This window comes from Phocoena phocoena, chromosome 13, assembly GCF_963924675.1.
Source record: "Phocoena phocoena chromosome 13, mPhoPho1.1, whole genome shotgun sequence".
NCBI lineage: Eukaryota > Metazoa > Chordata > Mammalia > Artiodactyla > Phocoenidae > Phocoena > Phocoena phocoena.
In genome coordinates this window covers 16412038-16434680 of record NC_089231.1, presented here as the reverse complement: position 1 = coordinate 16434680, position 22643 = coordinate 16412038, and the positions used below count along the sequence as shown (strand labels likewise).

Sequence of the window (22643 nt, the reverse complement as noted above, 5' to 3'; positions counted from 1 at the left end):
TGCTGGGCTTCCCTGGTGGCGCAGTGGTTGAGAGTCCGCCTGCCGATGCAGGGGACACGGGTTCGTGCCCCGGTCCGGGAAGATCCCACACGCCGCGGAGCGGCTGGGCCCGTGAGCCATGGCCGCTGAGCCTGCGCATCCGGAGCCTGTGCTCTGCAACGGGAGAGGCCACAACAGTGAGAGGCCCGTGTACCGCAAAAAAAAAAAAAAAAAAAAAAAAAAAAAAAAAAAATATATATATATATATATATATATATATATGCAGTGCTTGTAAAGCAGCAATGAGCACACTTTGTCCCCTGTACTAAAGAGGCATGTCTTTTGAACCCACCTCGAATGAAGTGCCTTCAGCACTGCCAATCATTTCTGTCCCAGGAAGGTTATAAAATCTTGAAGTGCCTCACCCACTTTAAGACAGATGCCCTGTGGCAGGCAAACCACATCCACAAGAAGTAGGGGGTTCAGGACTTCTAGGGTTTTGGGGAAGCGATATACAGACAGGGAAAGAGAAAGTGAGGAAAGGGGGAGCACAGAATAAATCTCACTTTTGGAGGAGTGAACCCATCGTGGGACTATCTGACTGTCCTGCGACACTGGACATTGTTCAAAGAAGTAAACTCAGTCTAAATTCTTGCCTCTTGAAACTTTTAGCTCATTGATTATTTCGAAACATATCAGAATTACGCCCAGCCAAGGAGAAGGGAATCGCTGATTTGGGGCAAGCACCTCCTTCTTCGCCCCCAGGACTCCTGCTTTGAAGCAGCCCCGTTCAAATGTGCGGGAATCGATGACTGGGCTTACAGAGGGGAGGAGAGTCTCTCCCCCAGCGCACAACAACGTAGAGCTGAAATACACGTAGCTCCAGGGTCCTGACGCTTATTCCCATCAATCATGTGTGAAAGTCAGTCAATCCCTTTACACACCGTCAGTAGGAAACAGGACAACAGCGTACCACTCCTGTTTTCCACACTCCCCAAGGCTGCCTGCAGCCAATGATTCACCTCTCCTTTCCTCCTGCCAGGTACCCTGATGGTCATTTAACTCATTTGGTTGGCATAAAAGTGCTGAATAAGAAATTTCGCTTCCTGTGCTATAAATTCCGTGAGTGCTAGGACCATTCATCAATTTATTTATTCAATACCTCCAATGTGCTAGAAAGTATCCCAGGTGATGGGATACAATACAGGCTAAATGCCCATCTGCAGGGAGCTCCCATTCTAGGCTGTTTAAGGCCCGGTACAGTGGTTGGCACCTAGCAGGGGCTCCATAAACACTTCTTGAAAGAATCAGTAAGTGAATGAACACCACGCACGAGTCAGATCTACTCAACTTCACCCATTAAACCTCTAAATCTGAAAGGGTTTGAGCTTTCATCTGCTTCTGTCTCTGGGACAACTCTCTTTTAAGAGGCTTCTAGCCACAAGCAGAAGCTCTACTGGTTCACATCCTGTGTTTCTAAAGGAACTCTCTATATTTTTTTCCATCATATGAAAATGGAAGGGGGAAAAGAAATATCTGGTAAATAAGTTTTGTTTTTTTAAGTGTCCAGGACTTTAACGTGTTCATGGTTTCCCCTCTATACCTGAACATCTATAACGTGTAGAGAATGTTCTTTTCGTTTGCTAATTTGGGTGTTTTGTTTTGTTGAGCTATAGCACAAATCTACTGAACTATTAAAAGCATAGAAAGCGTAGGGCTTCCCTGGTGGTGCAGTGGTTGAGAGTCCGCCAGCTGATGCAGGCGACACGGGTTCGTGCCGTGGAGCGGCTGGGCCCATGGGCCATGGCCACTGAGCCTGCGCGTCCACAGCCTGTGCGTCCGGAGCCTGTGCTCCGCAACGGGAGAGGCCACAACAGTGAGAGGCCCGCATACCGCAAAAAAAAATCATAAAAGCATGGGTAGCCTCCTGGTCATGATTTGAGAGGTGTAGGGAGATTATCTGATCAAAAACACCAGGACCCTCTCCTGAGCCTTCCTCCCTGCCTGAGCTTCCACTACCTATGTCAGCCCTTTAAGATCTTGTCATCATCACAACATCAGTGCCCGACATTTAAGGACTAGCTGCCATGTGTAGAATTCTCTGCCAGGTACTGGACAATTTTTTCCAAAGGGCTCCAGTCAAAAAGCCACTGTGTTACTAACTGGGACGTTACCCACCCATTATTGCTAACTAGCATATCAGAGTTGAAGGCTGATACACCTGGAGAGGATGAAACACAGGAGAAGTAAGCTTTGATTAGGGTGGTTTGGTCATTGGGATATATCATAACCATGGTGTATCATGCCTTGACTTACAGGAGAGTCCTGTTCCTACTAAGGTAGACTGATTCCTCCCCTCTCTACCTTTTAAAGTAAAATCCTACTTTAACATAGCCTGTTGAAGTTCCACACATAAAGAAATATGGCGAATCCTTGACCATGTAAAATTCATCCACTTGAGTATTTACTGAGCACCTACTACATACCAAGCTGTTCTAAGGACTGGAGAAGCATCAGTGAACAGAGAAGACTGCTGGCCTTTTGGAAGTTAGGTTCAAGCAAGCAGCCATACAAATTGGTTCACTGCTGATGTGAAACCCCATAAAATGTGATTGTAACCAATGGACGTTCTCAAAGCAGAGCTTTTCACAGTCCAGTGCATACTTGCTGAGGCTCACAGCATTGGTTCCAAGGGCAGCCTCCTCGGAGGCCAACTCAGGGAAAGAGAAACCACAGGCTCACACCTTTCAAATGAGTCAGACCTTTCTTTCAGCGGGAGATCTCTTAGTTAAGTCATTATGAAAGAACTCCAGCGAACGATTCTCCTGCTGCTCAGCTATTCTCATCACGGAGTGAGTGGTGAGACTCAGGTGCTTTTGTTACGTAGGAAAATTATCCTTATTCAGGTGAGGGGGAGGAGAGTTTAGGGCTCTTGTCGGAAACCCATCGTGGTGTGTGGACTCTGGACTGGCCGCCTGGGCTTCAGCTTAATCACATATTGCATTCGTGACCCCATGTAACCTCTTTTTCTTTTTTTTTGCGGTACGCGGGCTTCTCACTGTCGTGGCCTCTCCCGTTGCGGAGCACAGGCTCCGGACGCGCAGGCTCAGCGGCCATGGCTCACGGGCCCAGCCGCTCTGCGGCACGTGGGATCTTCCCTGACCGGGGCACGAACCCGTGTGCCCTGCATCGGCAGGCGGACTCCCAACCACTGCGCCACCAGGGAAGCCCTCCATGTAACCTCTTTAGCCTCTCTGACCCTCGGTCTCTTCCTCTAAGGCTAACCACACGCACGTCAGCACTATCCTGTCAAGTGCCTGGCACTCGCTGACATTCGTTTCCCTTGTTCTGTGAGCCCCGCACTGCAGGGATCTTATCCATCAAGTGGAAGAGAAGGAATCAGTGGTGACCTTCCTTTTACTCCTGGAGCAGGACTGTTTGTTAAATTCCATCCATTTGGCCATTAGCACAACTTGTCAAGAACTGCTGTTTATCTTCCCCCACACACACACCTTGTCTCTTCAGCTGGATTATAAGCCATCTGAGAAGAGGGATCTTATCTCACACCACCTTCTATTGTTAGTCACTGAAATTAGTGTCATGCCCTTCGTGGCAGCCAGAACACTCCCTCTAATGATGAAGATAACCCTGCACATCATGGGGTGGGTGAAGAGACAACACGCCTTCCATGGGATCCACAATTAGGAGGCAGAACTGCTTGGAAAGGCTAGCAGGTGGAGACAATGTGGTTGTAAAATCAGGCATGTTGGATAGAGGAGGGGCTGGAGACGGCTGTGCGAGCAGAGTTAAGTTTCAAGCTTCACGGTGCTTTCAAAACCAGGTTTGGAAGTGTTCCTCTTTGGTCTACCCCTCCCGCTGCTGGTACTCATTCATGTTTATTCACTCAGTAATGGAGTCCTTACTATGTGCTAAAGTTCTAAAAAAATTCAGCAAAGAATAACAAGTCCTGCCCTCAGAGCTAGTGAGGAAGCTGATAAAGAAGCAGTCATGGGCTTCCCTGGTGGCGCAGTGGTTGAGGGTCCGCCTGCCAATGCGGGGGACACGGGTTCGTGCCCCGGTCCGGGAAGATCCCACATGCCGCGGAGCGGCTAGGCCCATGAGCCACGGCCGCTGAGCCTGCGCGTCCGGAGCCTGTGCTCCGCAACGGGAGGGGCCGCGACAGTGAGAGGCCCGCGTACCGCAAAAAAAAAAAAAAGATCCCTGCAGTGCAAAAACCAGAGGGTGCTCTCTTAGGTATCAGTTCTTAGATAATTCTCGGACAGTCCAGTGCGGTCTCAGGAGACCTCTCTACTGATGAGAGCGCGCAGGTGTGGCAGACGTTGCTGATCCTCGACCCCCTCCTCCCTTGCCACCTCCAACTAGAGGAGGTTGGAAAACCACGTATGCTCCCAGCCTCCTGCGTAGCCATTAGTCAGTTCTGGCTAATGATGTAAGGGGAATTCCACGAAGGAGCTTCCGAAAAAGCTTTGCTTTCCTTATATAGAAGGCACAGACAGGGGAGGTACCTTGCCTACCCCCTTCCTCCTTCCTGTGACGAACTTGTGATGCCTGGTGCTGCGGCAATCAACTTGCAGTCACAAGGCAACCAGCACGAGAATGAAAAGCCCACTACGGCTGGTGGAGCAGAAAGGATGGACTTGGGAGCTAGTAGGTATCCTCAAGCCACTGGATCAACACCAAAGGCCTTCTACCCCTAGAGTTCTTGTGAAGGGAACAACGAAAGTCCATATGTTTGAGGCCGCTGGTAGTTGGTTATTCTGTTAACAGCATCTAAAAGCTTTCCTACTGGAGGCTAGAGGAAAGGATATGGCTGAAGGGTGAAGGAAAAGGCACATGAGATTCACCGGGAGCCCTTCGACAGGCAGGGATCAGCTTGAAGGACACCGGGTGTGGCTCCTGGACAGGGTGCTGGGGAGCTGGTCAAAATGACAAGGGATCGATAGGGCCTGGGGCAAGGTGAACGTGAAGTAGAAGGTGGGCGGTGGGAGGATGGGGAAATGTGAAAAGATGGATCAAAGGAGAGGCCATGGTTCTAAAGCCCACATTCAACTGCCCAGAGCCAGGAGAGGTAAGCCCGTCAGCTCTTGGCTTCAGCTGGGCACTCTTGCCATAGACTGCCGTGTCCTCCCGTGGGACAATTTAACTCCTGTTTCTTTTTAGATGTTCCTTATCTGGACTCGATGGTTATCTATACATCAGTCTCCCCCTGGGGTTCCAGGAATCTTTAAATGGGAGCTCCCCCACTCCCCAGCCAGCCTCGCCCACTGGCCAACCTTTCCTAAGTGTTTGCTGAGCCCTCACTACAGGGCACAGCGTCATTTGTCATTTGATAGAGCAAATCCATACCACCTGGGGCTGGGAAACTGAAAATAGCCTGGTCTCCAGCCAAAGAAAGCTTAAAGGCAAACTAGAACATTTCAAGAACTTGAGTTTATTTTTAGGAGTTGCTGGGATGCCCAGAAAGGAGCTTCACTGAAGGCTTTGAATGTTAAAAGAACACAAAGTGGAGGACACAAGTCTAAAGTCCCCAATCCTGGGAATTCCCTGGCAGTCCAGTGGTTAGGACTCTGCGCTTTCACTGCCGAGGGCACGGGTTCGATCCCTGGTTGGGGAACTAAGATCCCACAAGCAGCGTGGCACAGCCAAAAAAAAAAAAAAAAATCCCCAAACCCTGAAACACCCTCCTCACTTGACCAACCCTTCTTCATTCAAGACCCTCCTGGGAGGCATGAAATCTTCAGCCAGCTGGGGTTATAATCCTGCCTGATTTCCTGGGAAAGAAAGAGTTTGTAAAACACCAATTTGATTTCTTGGGAGAGGACTGGGTTTCCATGACGAATACCATTTCCTAGAGCTAAGGGGCTCCGTGCACCAGTGCAATCTTTGCCTGGTAACATGGTGAGCCAGAGTCCCAGAGTCCAAGCCAGAAGCTTGTGTTTTTGTGCATCTCAGGTGACGTAAGTCTCAGCACCACTACTAGTGATAATCACCAAGCCCTGTGTAGCCCTTAACACCTAGCAGGCACTGCTCTAAGTGCTTTACAGGCGTCAATACAGTTAATGTTTGCAAAATGGTATAGAAATGTATGACTTTGGGACTTAGGGTTGTGTAATGTTAAGGAGAAATACCAGCTATTCTAACACATAAGACCATTTCATGGTAAACTCCCAAGTACAGTGGTCCACAAAAGCAACTGTCTTCCTTTCCCATATGGGCATCTTTGTTTTCCTGCATCTGAGAGTTTGCCGGGCGATGAGAGGAGAGCCTTGATTTCCACATATGCAACTAGGAGCTATGCCAACATAAGAAAAGTGGAATTGGGAAGACTAATGATTTTTCTTGAATACCACCATGCATTTCTGAGCACTCTTCGTGTTTCTTGCTATGTCCCAGACTGGCAGACCCACTTGAGTCCCTTGATTCCCTCCTCCAGGCCCCTGAGGCCACGGAGGGAATCCCAGCTGTGGGTTCTGAGCTAGGAACATACCCAGCTGTGGCATTATTCCCACAGACCAAACTTCTCTGCAGATTTCGGACTAGATAACAAGGAGGGGCGGGGGGAGGGGTGGTGTTAAACCTTAGGTTCCAGAAGAACATTTGCAAAAATCCGTCTCCCTTTACAGTTTCTAGAATGTGTGAGCAAAACCAAAACCTAGTAGCAGTTACCGTACTACCCTGACAATAATACATGGTACAGAGCCAGTTCTTGTAAACTTTAGAAACAGGAAGTACTTGTCATGGTTACTACGCTACTTGCCTATTCAGCGAGGCTTCAAAGTGTACAGGGGTGATGCTACTTGGCACTTGGAAAAGCTGAACATAAGCATATACGCAGGTTGCCTGTCTTGGACAGCCATTACCAAAAATGAAAAGCTGTAGGACTGGGGCTTGAAGAGTCCCTTACAGGCCATGTACTTCAAGTAAGCAGCAGGACAGCTACAGGTCCTTAGGTTAGGCTTCTGGTTAAACAGAAGATATCCCCCAAAAGAGCACAGTTCTAGGAGGGCACAGTTACCCAGCCGGCTGTAACAGTTACCCGATTAGAATCAGAGACAGCTTCTTCAGCAGGAGACGCAAAGTTCCCTGGACAGTGAGATCCATGAGTGGAGGACAGGGTTAGTCTTACGCATCGTGGTGCAAGGCACATAGTAGGTGCTCAAAAAATAGGTCAAAGGAGTGGACATCCAACCAATCTGTTCTTGGTCCCGTGTCCCTTTGCCGACAGAGGTAGGGAGGGTTTGTCCATCCCTTCAGAGTCTGGTTCTCGTCTAATTCTATCAAGACATTGATCTTCTGCCCGCTAACCTGCCCGAGGGTCCTGTGCTTTGGTTAATATGTACTTGCCACTAAACTAACTCTTCTTCACCGCTAATGACTTGGTGCTGTGTTGGCCTCAATCTTTAAAATCTTCCATTGAAATGGAAGCCACCTTGGTCTCTTTTGAGAAGAAGTGTCTCTTGTTTTATCTATGAGCAAATGAGGTTCCCAATACAAACCCCAAAGAAGACATCAGCATGGTTGTAACATGGGCAACAGGCACTGAAGATGGGGGAACCGGGTTGTGAATTTACAACATGCAACCAAGGGGTTAAGTTTAAACACCTGTACTTTAAAGATGAAGGCAGTCAGAGGCAAGGTGGGACTGGGGAGGGGCAGGTGCAGATTAGAAATTCAGGAACCTCTTTTGATGGAGCCGTCAGAAATCAACTTTCCCCTTGTAGCTAGAAAAAGAATGATTCACAAAGAAGCTTCTGGAAAGCTGAAGTTATTGGGGGAAAGACTTTAAAAACAAGAAAGAAAATGTCTAGGACTCAATACAGTGATTTGGAGCTAGAAAGCAAAAATATACTGAGCTGGTATTTGTACTTGTGGCGAAGATTCACACATAGGACTTCTTGAATGCGTGAGCAAACGCATTCCCTTTATGCTTTTTCTCTGGCACTGATCATGTCTTCCTCATAAGCCCCCAGTCATGTAGCGGTTTGGGGGATGAGTGGAGAACAGTTCTCTCTCACTAAGCTGCCTCTGGTAGGTGGGTGGGGACTGGCTAGGCCCCGTGTCCCAGAAGGGAAGCGGGGAAACAGCTCCCGTCCTCACGGTTTCCCTCGGTTTGTTCTAACCCAACCCCGAGGTTAGGGGAACTCGAGTTGGGATTACGTGCCCCCATGAGCCCCGACTCCGTCAGCCGTTTTGTCCCAGCATCTGAGGGCCGGGTCCCCTCGTCCGCACCCTCACACACTCCCGATTTCCGATTGTACAGGTAAGACTCTGTTCTAAGAAAAAGGAACTTAGAAAACTCAGTAAAGCCTGACTTTAAAGATTACTGCCCTGCTTAAATGAAAATAAAGCCAAACACCTGTTTTTTATGTTTGCTTTCCTCCGTACAACTCTAATCACCATCCCCATCTCATCCCTAAGGCACCCCCTCCCCCCAGGCCCAAGATGCTTTGGAAGAAAATTGAGGCAGAAGTAGAGAGACAATTTTTTCTGGTAATTCCCTGTACCCACCGTTGGCAACTAGGGCTTTTTCCTAGGACTTCGGAAATAAGTACAAACTGGTTAACTTAACAGAACACACATTCCCTTAGTTCTGGAGGCCAGAGTCTGGAATCAGGGTGTCCCCAGAGAAGAATCTTTGTCTTTGGACCTCAACTAGTGACATCTGCAAGGAACCTAACTTCTCTCACGTTCTGAGGTTCCAAGTGCATACGAACTTGGGGGCCGCTTTTCAATCCACTACAGCAACCCACTTTTCCCCAGGCTTCCCCACTGGCCCTCCTTCCTCACAGCCTATCAACTCCCAACAGCAAAGCCCCGTCACCTGACCGCGGGGTGTGGCTGAGAGCGAGGTTTAGAGTGAGGAACAGAGAGGCGTAGAGGGAGGTTCTAGCCACAGGACAAGAACCGAGAGCCTGACTTTCTTCCGGAGGCTATGCTTGTTTCTGGGGTGAAAGTAAAGTCTGTCGGGAGAATAAAACTCAGTACAAAGCGGGGGTCTATCCCTTGCCAGTGCTCCGCTTTTGCTACTGAACCAAATTCCCAAGCCCAAAGCGCCCAGACCCCAGTTCGTGTAAGTTTCTCCGTGACGCAGCCTAGCGACCAGACCGCAGAACAAGCCTCAGAGCTACCTCGCCAGAGGCCAGGGGCTCAGGGTATTTATGAGATTGAAGCAGGGCGGTCTGAGGCACGAGGAGGGTGGGGAAAGGTGATTGGAAATAAGAAAAAGGTGAGACAGTTGTTCTCTCCACACTCAAAAATGGAGGCTCTTCGCACGATCTGAGGGTGGAGTTTTCGGCCCTCTGACGTCAAAAGGTCACTGAGCGGACACTCGCGCATGCCCAGTTGGAGGGTGGGTGGTCCTAACCAGCCTCAACCAGCTCAACTCCGACTAGACACAGCTGCCTCCAAGTTCCTGGAAAACAGCTCAGGCAAACGTGCCTTTTGGGAGACTTCCCTGGTGGTGCAGTGGTTAAGAATCCGCCTGCCAATGCAAGCGACCAGGGTTCCAGCCCTGGTCTGAGAAGATTCCACATGCCACGGAGCAGCTAAGCGCGTGCGCCACAACTACTGAAACCCAAGCGCCACAACTACTGAAGCCTGTGTGCCTAGAGCTTGTGCTCTGCAATGAGAAGCCCGCGCAACCCAACGAAGAGTAGCCCCTGCTTCCCACAACTAGAGAACGCCTGCACGCAGAAACGAAGACCCAACGCAGCCAAAAATAAAGTTTTTTAAAAGTGCCGCTTGGAAGTCATGAAAGTCTTTTGTAGCAACAGTGAAAACAACCTTGACTGGTGAAGGCAGGTGAACTGGACTTGACTGATAATTACCCACGGCTTCACCCTCCGGGAGGCTGGTGTTCTAAAGCCCAGCCTTCCAGACCCCGTAATTAGCATCAACCACTTCAGACTGTTCTTGGAGGGACCTGTCTGTGCCGGAGCCCCAGGCTCTCCCATCTGTGATGGAGAGGCAGTGACTGGGGAGTCCCCTATATTTGTTGTCAGATTTAGACCCTGAACAAGAAATTTAGAAGATGAAGGGGTAAACAGTTTTCATGATGGTTATTTTCCCACCCAACGCTATCAGTTTGATGGTAAATGCAAAAGCACTTGTTTTTAAACCATCACTTTAAAAAAAGGCCCGAAATCGCAAGGCAGTATCAAAATACCTGTGCTGACTCAGAAAGATAATTTTTCAAGCATCAGCAGAAAGGGAAACTTACAGAATTTGCAACTTTACCTCCTGCCCTGCCCCTACGCTCAGCTCTATAAATACAGTGGAGGCCGTAAATTGGAGGGGGTGGGGGAATACGACTTCTCCCCCTTCTGTCTTGCCTCTGTACGTAGATTTAATTCAGTTCGACAAATAATATTGACAGGCACTGTGTTTGTTCTTGGCATTTACAGATGAATTCGACCCAGTGCCTGTCTCCACGTAGCTCACAGAGTAACAGCCCAGCTGGGCTTACAAACAGCTAAAATATACAGTAAATGCTAGCAGAGAGATTAGGAATAAAATGTTATGGGAGAGATTAAGTTTCCTTCAGGGAGAGGAGAAGGGACAAGGGTAGCAGAGAAAGATCCAGAATCTGCTGCCTGTTTATTTACATTTGTTAATTCCTTCATTCCTTTATTCAACAGAGAATCGTGGAAAGCTCTCTACGTGCCAGGCCTCATCCTACCTGCTGGGGAAAGACTCTCACCAGAAAAGATTCTGTCTTCTTAGAACCTGAATTCTGTGTAAGGAGGTAGACAAAGCCAAGGCGGTCAGAAGGTACTCTACAAGGAGAGATGATGGAGGAAACAGCATGAACAAAGGCACTGGGGCATCCAAAGTGCCCATTTATCTGGAATGACTAGGATTTGGGAAGGGTGGGAGCAGGGAGACAGCTGAAGGAGCCCACAGGCTTGTTCTGGAGACTCCTACACATGGCACACACAGATTTATTCCTATAGCAAGAGGGTCCATCCAAGTATGACAGGGGCTAGGAAAGTGATGTTGTCATTGGTCTGAACAAGGGAATGATATTCCCAGATTTAGGTTTCAGGAAGATTGTTGCAGTAACATGAGAGTATCTTAGAAGAGAAAGACAGTGGTCCAAAGAGTCTATTGCAGCGGTCTAGATAAAATTATGAAGACTGGGCTACAGTGGTGGCTGAAGGATGGAGTGTGTTGTGGATGGAATTGTGTCCTCCAAAAAGATATGTTCAAGTTGTAACCCCTGGCACCTGTGTATCTAACCTTATTTGAAAATAGGGTCTTTATAGATGTAATCAAGTTAAGATGAGGTCACACTGAATTTGAATGGATCTCAATCCAATGACTGGTATTCTTTATAAGAGGGAAATTTGGACACAGAGACACACAGGGAAAATACCATGTGACCATATAGGCAGAGATTGGAGAGATGCAGCAACAAGGATGGCCAGCAGCCATCAGAAGCCAGGAGAGAGGCATGGAATGGCTTCTCCTTCAGAGAGAGCCTCCAGGAGGAACCAGCCTTGCCAAAACCTTGATCTCAGACCTCTGACCATCAGAACTGTGAGAGAATAAGTTTCTGTTGTTTTAAGCCCCCCAGGGTGATAATTTGTTATGGCAGCTTTTGGAAACCAATAGGGAGAGGAAGATTCCAACTCAGGAGACACTGTAGAAGGAAAATTGACAGGATTGGGGGACTGGTTAGATGTAGGCATTGAAGATGAGGAGGACATCAAGGACCATTCTCGGGCTTCCAGCTCAGGGAATTGTGTTATAAGCTCTTGTGGGACTGACACACCTGTTTGCTGGAATACTTGATACACTAAGTAGGTGCTTAATAAATATGCATTAAATAACAAGTGTTGGCAAGGATGTGGAGAAAAGGGAACACTTGGTGGGAACGTAAATTGTTTCAGCCACTATGGAAAACAGTATGAAGGTTCCTCAAAAACTTAAAAATAGAACTACCATAGGATCCAGCCAGTCCATTTCTGGGTGTTGATCTGAAGAAAATGAAAACACTAATTTGCAAAGATACATGCACCCCAACGTTCATAGTAGCACTATTTACAATAGCTAAGATATAAAAGCAGCCTAAGTGTCTATCAACAGATGAATGGATAAAGAAGTGGTTTATACACACACACACACACACACACACATACACACACACACACACACACAGTGGAATACTACCCAGCCATGAAAAGGAATGAAATATTGCCATTTGCAACAACATGGATGGATTTGGAAGGTATTATGCTTAAATCTGTTAGACAAAGACAGACAAACACTGTATGTTTTCACCTATATGTGGAATCTAAAAAAATAAAACAAATGAACAAATATAACATAACAGAAACAGACTCACAGAAAGAACAAACTAGTGGTTCCCAAAGGAGAGAAGGGTGGGGGGAGAGGCAAAATAGGTGAAGGGGATTAAGAGGCACAAACTACTAGGTATAAAATAAATAAGTTACAAGGATGTAATGTACAGCACAGGAAATAGAGTCAATATCTTATAATAAATTGGTATGGAGTATAATGTATAAAAATATCAATTGACTATGTTGTACACCTGAAACTAAAATAATATTGGGAGTCCACTATACTTCAATAAAATAAATAAAGAAATAAACATGAGTTAGCTCAGCTACCATCTTTGGGCTCGAACAGAACCCCTGTACAACTTAGTTATTTGTGTCGAAGTTGTGCAGGGGGGATGGAGATAAGGCGCAGGCAGTGTGCCTGGGGCTGCCAGGAGGAGCAGGGTGGGCGCGGAATCGTGGCGGTGTGTCTGGGGAGGTACACTAGACATCGCAGCGAATGGAGTGTGATGGGCCCCACGGTTCATCTCTCTCTCTGTGTCACCACAGGCCACATCCTGACCTCTGCTCCTCCAGCCCCGATGAGAAGACCGACTGCAACATCTCAGACTGCTCCTCTTCCCACCTGGTGTGGGGCTCCCTCCCCTGCAGCCTGCCAGGTGTCCCCAGACCCCAGTCCTCTTGAGGATCCTGCCTGGGGTCCTCAGGACCAGTGTCCCTGCCGCCTCCACTGGTCCTTCGGATCAGCGACCGGCCAAGAAGCTTCTCGGCCTCCCTTTTCCCGGAAGTGCGGAGACTCTCCAAGGATCTGGCTGGGGAGGGGCGTGGTTAACTAGCCTGGTCCATCCCACATTTGTAGAACGCTAGCTCTACACACGATGCGACGCCTGCAGTGTGACATGTCAGCAAGGGACGGGTCAAGAGGATGGGAACTTTGAAGGACCACAGAAAATAGGAGGTTTGAACTGATCTGAGCCTTTCTGCGGAGAAGATATTCAAAATCTAGGAAGGAGGATGACACTGGAAGCGCCCCAGGAGAAGCCGGCTGCTCCTTTCCCTGTTTCTTCCCTGCCTTCAGGATTCCTGCCCTTGCCCTTCGTGATGAAGGTAATTGAGGAGAGAAACTGGGGCATAAGGGAGCGTAAGGGGTGGCGGCAATTTGCTCGGGCTCGGGCCCCCCCCCCTGCTGCTTTGTACCTTTGACTTTCTCTGCGTTCAAATCCATCAGTATCTTTTCAAGCCAATCCTCTGCGTTCCTGGATCCTCTGAAAAGGGCAGCACCGTAACAATTACGAAGGTCAGCTTAGGACATGGAATTAGCGCATTCATCAGCTCAGAACCCTCTTGCCCTCCTTCAATCTGTGCTGATACTCCTACCCCACGAGACCCCTTGCGAGAAGAACCGCCACTCAGAAATTTGAGATGGGGAGATGGAGAGGACACAGCAAGACCCTGACAGACGTGGGACACTTCTCACTCCCCTTCCTATCACCTCGCTGTTGAAGGAATCTTACTCCATGGTTGCTTTTCTCCTTGTATCTCCTTCGTGCTCTCTCCCCAGTCAAGCAGATGGAGAGGTCATTCCTTACTGCCTCGGAGCGGGATGTGGTGAGGGAAGAACTAAACCAGCCTGTATTCTAGACTCTGAGCTCCTGGGCATCAAAATGCCTAAAATGTCAGGGGGATTTAGAGGATTTTCAGAACAGTTAGAAGATTCAGAGAGGCCTGACCCCCTTCTTAAAGCATCACCCCTCCCTCTCTGTCCTGCCTTGTCGTCTCTATAGCACCATCACTGCTGATGATACAGGTACCTCTGTTTATTGTCTGTCCCCCCACTAGAAGGTAAGCACCCTGGGTTGGGGCGGGGGACTTCACTTTGCTCACTGTTGCATCCCTGGCACGTAGAAAGAGGTCTAACATAGAGTGGGTGTTCAATTAGTATTTGCTGGATGAACAGAGTATTTTGAGCAGAGACAGACTTCCCCTGGTGAGAGAGAGATCTGCTGGCCTGGGAGCAAAGGAGAGGAAAGAGGCACCTGGTGTGTCTCTGCTCCCAGCTTCCAGGAGAGAAGGGCAGTGCTCTTGCCAGAGAGGTAGCAAGAGCCCTGGCAGACAGCGCTGCGTGGGATCTCCCAACATGGGCCATCAGGCCCCTGGTGTGGCACAGAAAAAGCAGGAGACCTGAGGCTGCATGGCCCAGGGTAATGGTCACCTCTCGGCAGTGACCTCAGTGGACCAACAGCACCAGGACAGTATATGGACAGATGTCACAACCCTGCAGAACAGGGCAGGAGGACCTCCACAGACTCAGGTGAACGTTTCCCGCAGTCTGCATATGTGTGGCTCAAAATGGGAGAGTTATGGTAATTTCCTTATAGTAGTGGGGAGCTGGGCTTGATTCCAGCCACCTGTTTGTGAGGCCCCTGGGTCTTGTTGTACACACGTGCCTATACCCCTTCTGTTAGTGACGTGAAGAGAGGTGGAAGGACAGGGGAAGGACCGTGTGGTTATTGTATATAGGTGGGAAGCAAATGAAATTTCAGACTAGTGGAGTTTTTTTTTTTTTGGGTGGGGGGAGGGTGCAGGTGTCCAAAGCTATTTTGAGCACAGCAGGAACATTCTGTTATTTGCCCAGCAGGGAGCTGGGTCTCTTTCCACTCCACAGGTCAGTGATACGGGCCCCCAGAGGCTCCAGCCCCCACCTTCTTAATATTCTCATCTATATACACCAGCTTCCAGCCAAACTGGACCTTGCCGTCCCCTAACGTGTCCCTCTGAGCCAAATTCACGCTCTCCTATTGGCACTCTTCATTATGGCTAATTACACTAGACCTTCATGTGTTCAGTAAAAACTGGTTAGGTCAGAGCCTCTTCTTGTAAACTCTTTTTAGCAATTAGATTCACTCACTATATGGATTCGAAAGGAATTCACCTGAATTCCTTTACCATATGTGTGAAAGTTCACATTTTCAGGAGCCCAGCAATGAGCTGAGGGTTAGCGGACCGGCAGTGAGGCTAGTGAATCGCATCTGGGTACCCACGAGGGCTGAGTACAACCAGTTTCTGGTTAACATCATGATTTTTTCCCTCTTCGTTAATGTGTGATATCACAAAAGAGCAAAGATAAGCACGGGGGAATTCAGACCCACGCCCAGTTGTCTCAAGGGAAGGAATCTCACCTATGACTTTGAAAAGCACCGTTTTTACCAATATTATCTACTCATTTTATTGTTCCTATAGAGTCTACCAGCTCTGGAAAAGTCCTCGCCAACCAAGCGGTAAGTATTGGATCAGTTATCGTCTGGTGAGAGTCGAAGCCAGCCTTGTTCTGTATTCCCAGAGGATGGGAAGGATAGAACCTTCACCATCTCAGCCATGATGCTCAGTGCCCAATTTGGAGGAAAATATCTGATCCCCTTGAGAACTGGTCTGATACTGACCCAGTTACTGGTGTGTGTTCTAACTATGAATAGGAAGGCTATGGGCTTATTGTTTTTTAACTATCTGTTTCTTAAACCAATCACTAATTTATTTGAACAGGTAATACATACACAGCACAAAATTCACACGGTATCCGGTGAAAGGGTGTAGAGTGACAAATACGTCTTCCTCCTACCCCTTCACGAAGTCCCCTTCCCCAGAGGCAACCACCGTTATCAGAGTTTATTTTAGTTCTAAAGAGAGTTAAGGGGCTCAGCCCGAAAATGGAATTAGGAAGCTGTGTAATGTCATGATTAGGGCTTGGAATCAGGCCAACTCTGTTCAAAGCCTGGCTGCACCACATCCTGACCCAGAACCCAGACACCAGCAGGATTAATCCCCTTGGGTTGTTGAGATAATTAAATAAGCAAAACACAGCCCCAGGCACATATTTACATTCAATAAACATCAGCTATTCTAAGCGATTGGGCGACTGAGCTTGGAGGAGGAGGGCCGAAGGGATGGACGGGGCACAGTTGATTACTCTCTGGGGAAAGCCTTCAGCCTTCACTACTCTAAGTGCGGTCCCTGGAAATCCCTGGGAGTTTGTTAGAAATGCATGATCCCAGGCCTTCCCCAGACCTGCCCAATGAGAAGCTGCTGTCAGACAAGCTCGGCAGGTGGCGTGTATGTGTGTTACAGTTTGGGAAGCACTGCCCTATGCAAGCCCAGGAATCCCTGAGGGAATGGGCCGTAGAATCCCTGCCTCTGGGGAGCCAGTGATGCTGTTTCTCCCCCTTCAGACTAGGAGCCTCTTAGACTTCTCAGGATGAAAATTCAGGAGAAAAACACATTTAAGGGAAAAGCCACTTCCCCTCCCAATCCCCAGCTTTCTTTTCCACATCCGATTTCCCAAGCCCGGTCACCTGTGACCTCCAATGCGGCTAGAATGTGTCCTCTCTTGTCCTGTAGCTTGATAGCAACCCGATAGAGGGCTTGGGGGCAGGGTGGCATGTTGTTTTCAGAGTGATACAAGAGACACAGTGGAGCCTGCCCAACGAGCTGCAGGGCTGCCAGGATGCCAACTGGGACGTGAAGGTCCTGGCAGTGGGGGGCCGCCTCAGTTAGGGCTTGTCATTAGAAACAAGGTCTGCATGGGGTGAGGGGTGGAAGGCTGGAGGGGCTCAGGGGGTGACAATCACTGCTGTTTGCCACATGTTCCAACAAGGAGTATATGACATACAGGAAGCAGCCCTTTCCTTAAAATAGCATTACGTACTATGATGGTGGTTACATGTCATTATACACTTGTCCAAACCCATTGAATGTACACCACCAAGAGTGAACCCTAAAGTCAACTATGGACTTTGGGTGTTAACCACGTGTCAGTGTAGGTTCATCGGTTGTAACAAATGTACCTCTCTGGGTGGGGAATGTTAACAGTTGAGGAGGGCAGGGGGTAAATGGGAAATCTCAATACCTTTCCCTCAATTTTGCTGTGAACCTAAAACTACTCCAAAAAAGAAATTTTAAAAAAGAGAGAAAAAATTACATCTTGTCACTGGATCAGCTGTAGAAGAGGAAAGAAAACCAAAGTTGAGGCCTGGGGCGGTGTGCTTTTTAAAAATCACCATTACAACAGAAATAACTTAGAGCTGGGCTGTCCAGTCCAGAAGACTTTAGCCATATGTGGCTAGTGAGCTCCTGAAGCATGCGTGGTGCAACTAAGGAACTGAATTTAAGTTTTTATTTAACTTTAGTTAATCTGCATGTAAAATTTTTAACGACACGTGATTCAGTTAGGAAAAAATTTAAGTAGGTTCAGAACAGTTTGGGTATGTGAATCTACTCTTTCAACTGTTAATTTCATAAAATCTCAATACAGATCATGTATTTCCAATAAGTAGTTAGCATACAAATTGAGTGTAAACTACACACCAGATTTTGAAGACTTATAACCAAAGAAAAGTAAAATATCCCATTAATAACTTGTATATGGATTACATGTTGAGATAATATTTTGGTTACACTGAGTTACTAAAATATAATATTAAAGTTCATTTCACCTGTGTCTTTGAACTTTTTTAACAATGTGGCTTCCAAAATAAATTAAAATTACATACCCGGCTTACCCACATACACTGCTGGTGGGAATGGGAAATGGTGCAGCTTCTTTGAAAAACAGTATATGATATTTCCCCAAAGGTTAGACATAAAGTTATCCAGCAATTCTACTCCTAGCTATTTACCCAAGAGAACTGAAAACATATGTCCACACAAAAACGTGTACACGAATGTTCACAGCAGTATTATCCATAATAGCTACAAAGTGGAAACGGCCCAAATGCCTATCAACCGATGAATGGACAAAAGTAGGTACGGTAGATCCATATAACATAATATTATTCAGCCACGCAACGGAATGAAGTATTGATAGATGCTCTAACATGAATGAGCCTTGAGAATATTATGCTAATTGAAAAAAAGGCAGACAAAAATCACATATTGTATGATTCCATTTACAGGCAGACCTCAGAGATATTGCGGGTTCAGTTCCAGACCACTGCAATAAAGCAAATATCACAATAAAGCAAGCCACACGAATTTTTGGTTTCCCAGTGCACATAAAAGTTATGTTTACACTATACTTTGTCTATTAAGTGTGTGGTAACATTATATCTAAAAAAAAAAAAAATGCACATAACTAAATTCAAAAAGACTTCAGGGCTTCCCTGGTGGCGCAGTGGTTAAGAATTCGCTTGCCAATGCAGGGGACATGGGTTTGATCCCTGGTCCGGGAAGATCCCACATGCCACAGAGCAACTAAGCCCGTGCGCCACAACTACTGAGCCTGCGCTCTAGAGCCCGTGAACCACAACTACTGAAGCCAGCGAGCCACAACTACTGACGCCCGTGCGCCTAGAGCCCGTGCTCCGCAACAAGAGAAGCCACCACTGTGTGAAGCCCACGTGCAGCAACGAAGACCCAATGCAGCCAAAAATTAATTAATTAATTTTAAAAAACCAAAACACTTCATTGCTAAACAATGCTAACTACCATCTGAGCCTTCAGCGAGTCATAGTAGTAACAACAAAGATCCCTGATCACAGATCACCATAACAAATATAATAATAATGAAAAACTTTGAAATATTGCAAGAATTACCAAAATGTGACACAGAACCATGAAGTGAGCAATTGCTGTTGGGAAAATCATGCTAATAGACTTGCTCAATTCAGGGTTGCCACAAACCTTCAATTTGTCAAAAATAAAATAAAAACCAGTATCTGCAAAGCACAATAAAGTGACGTGCAATAAAACAAGGCGTGACTGTATACGAAATGTCCAGAACACGCAAACCTATAGAGACAGAAAATGGAGTTTGCCAAGGGATGGTGGAGAGGAGGATAGGAGGTGGCTATTCATGGGTATGGGGTTTCTTTGGGGGACGATGAAAATATTCTGGAATTAAATCGTGGCAGTGGTGGCACAGCTTATGAACATACCTACACAAAGTTACATGTGTGGCTTGCATGATATTTCCACTGGACAGCACTGATTTAGATGCAATAACAGCTTCTTTCCCAGCTGTCACTGGTGAGGGTGCAGAACTTAGCCAGAGCTAATCAACATGGGGTGATTTATGTTGCACCCCACCCCCACCCCCCAGGGGACATTGGGCGCTGCGGTAGAGATGAGAGGTAGAGGTTGCTACTGGCCAGAGGCACTGCTAAACATCCTACAATGCACAGGACAGCTGCACATAATAAAGGATTATCCAGCCCAAATGTCAGCAGCATCCAGTTTGGGAAACCCTGCGCCAGAGGCTGCTCAGAGTTTCCCAGCCTCCTTTGCACCATCCCAGCCTCTCTGACTGCCCTGCGGTCAGAAGGTATGTTCTGGGCATGACCTTCCCAGGACGCTTTCTCCTGGAGTCCAGCCACTTCACAGGCATTCTCAGGCCAGGAGCTCCTCTGGACACCAGTGTGGAGACGGAGACATTCTAGGCATCCTAATTCCAGAGTGGATTACATGTGGAGTCCATGACTCTGTCCTTTCTCCCTGAGTTCCAAAATGTTATACTTTATTTATTTATTTTTATTTTATTGTTTTTTTATTTTTCTTTTATTTTATATTTTATTTATTTTATTGTTATTATTTTTTTGGCCACGCAGCTTGTGGGATCCTAGTTCCCCAACCAGGGATCAGACCCCGGTCCCCTGCAGTGGAAGTGCTGAGTCCTAACCACTGGACAGGCAGGGAATTCCCAACATACTTACTTTAGATGAAGCTGGCCTTGTTCTGGGTGGAATTACCATTCTTCTTGTTGTTTTCTCTTCTGTGTCAGCTTTAGATGAAGCTGGCCTTGATCTGGGTGGAATTACCATTCTTCTTGTTGTTTTCTCTTCTGTGTCAGCTTTAGATGAAGTTGGCCTTGTTCTGGGTGGAATTACCGTTCTTCTTGTTTTCTCTTCTGTGTCAGCTTTTGAAGCCAAAGACATCTAGAATTTGCATAGTGTGTCATAAATGGGCTCCTTCTCTGATGTCCGAAGTAAAAACCTAAGGAAGATCCTGACTTGCTCTGAAGTGCTTTGTTTTAAAAATTATCCTTTCTGTCTGCATTAGTTTTTTGTTTGTTTGTTTGTTTGTTTTTGCGGTACGCGGGCCTCTCACTGTTGTGGCCTCTCCCGTTGCGGAGCACAGGCTCCGGAAAACGCAGGCTCAGCGGCCGTGGCTCACGGGCCCAACCGCTCCACTGCACATGGGATCTTCCAGGACCGGGCACGAACCCGTGTCCCCTGCATCGGCAGGCAGACTCTCGACCACTGCGCCACCAGGGAGGCCCTGCATTAGTTCTTTATGGCTGCTGTAACTAATGACCACAAACTTAGTCACTTAAAAGATACGAATTGATTATCTTACAGTTCTGGAAGTCAGAAGTCAGACATGGATCTCCCTGGGCTAAAATCAAGTTAGCGGCAGGGCTGCATTCCTTCCTGAAGCTCCAGAGAAGAAGTCTCTTGCCTTTTCCAGCTTCTAGAGGCTGCCCGCTTTCCTTAGCTCATGCCCCATTCCTCCATCTCCAAAGCCAGCAGCACAGCATCTTCCAGTCTCTCTCTGACTCTTCTCCCTCCCTCTCTCGCTTAGAAGGACTTCTGTGATTACATTTGGAGCCCTGGGAAATCCAGGGTAGTCCCCCATCTCAAAACCTTTAACTTATTCACATTTGCGAAGTCCCTTTTGCCATGTAAGGTAACATATCCACGGGTTCTGGGGACTAGGGCATGGACCTAATCTTTCGGGGGCATTGTTCTGCCTACCACACTGTCAGCTGAACCTGGGCAATCTGCTGGGTGGTCCCTCGGCCAGCATCCTCATTCCACAGGGAGAAGAAATTGGGGCGTGTTTGCTTTTCCAGAATTGTGGAATTTTCCCAATCAGAGTTTTGAGGTAGTTAAAATGCTGACTTTCCAGATCCTAATTCTCAGTGACTTGTGCCCCAAAATGGTCAGTGATAGATTTAGAAACTGTGTGTTATAGGCTGAATTATTTCCCCACCCGCAAATTCATGTGTTGAAGCTCAGAATGTGACCGTATTTGGAAACAGGGCCTTTAAAGAGGTGAATAAGGTAAAGTAAGGTCCTTAGAGTGGCCCTTAATCCAATATGACTGGTGTCATTAGAAGAGATTAGGATATAGACAGCAGACATGTGCACCCACAGAGAGATGACCGCACAAATGCCCAGTGAGAAGGCAGCCACCTCAAGCCAAGGAGAAAGGCCTGAGAACTAGCCAGCTCTGCTGACCCCTTGACCTTGCCCTTCTAGCCTCCAGAACTTTGAGAAAATAAATTTCTGTTGTTTAAACCATTCAGTCTGTGGTATTTTATGATGGCAACCCTAGTAAACTAAAACACGACTTTCCCATATTTATACCTTCATATCATTTGAAATGAATGATCACTATTCAAATCTATACATATTATTTTGGTTGACAATGTTTCTGGAGTGCTTGTCACACTTGCTGGATTGACATCCCCTTTTGTACATGGGCCTTTCAGATCACAGGGCAATGTTCAATTCAACATTTATTGAGCTCTTCTAACAACCAGGTACTGTGTGCTCAGTAAGGCTCACCACTGACCACAAGGAATTCACAGTCCAGCAGGGCAGATGAATCAGGATAGTGTGGATCTAATCCAGTGTGATGGACAGGAGAGGCTCTAAGTGAAGAGCTGTAGGACTAAGCAGACGGAGTGACCTGGGAGCACTTGAGCCCAGATGACTGCGGAGCTAGGGGGCAAGCATAATCCAAATCTGCCTTGGGCACAATTAGGTAATTTCATAAACAATCTGGATTTTGGAGTCAATTAATGGGGTTCTTTTTCCTGAATGATCCTGGCTCTTTTCTCAAACTTCGGTGGCCCTTGGCAGTAGCAGCAGCAGCTTCAATTTGTGGTGTGTTGACCTGACTGCCTTAGGGAATCTGAATTCCATTATTCCCACTTGAAATAAACGTGCCATGTTCCTGTTAATTAACATCTTTGAGCCTTGTGGGCCGGCTCACACTATTATTACAAGGATTGAAGGAAATAGCAAATGCGGGGCATTCATTCAGTACTAGGAACATGAAGACACTCAGTAAAGGGTGATTATTTTTGTGGATGAGGAGACACTTCTGTTTCTCCCCACTGGCAGTGCAAACTTTTAACCAAGTATAGAAGCTGGGATGATGATCTAAAAGTGTACCTCCAAGTCAATATCATCTTTTACCTACACAACTGACTGATATGGCTTATTCCTTATTGCTTAGTTTTGGGAAGTAACAATTCCGTTTCAGAAAAATGCCTTAGTAAAGTGTCATATACGTGCCATGCAATGAACACAAAAATATCAATATCACCATTCATAAGAACACAGC

The 22643-nt window shown here is 47.2% G+C and overlaps 1 protein-coding gene across 1 annotated transcript in view; it reads right to left on the bottom strand.

The window, feature by feature from the left end:
* Positions 1–22643, bottom strand: part of LOC136133024 (alpha-protein kinase 2-like) — an 87011-nt gene that overhangs the window by 49792 nt on the left and 14576 nt on the right.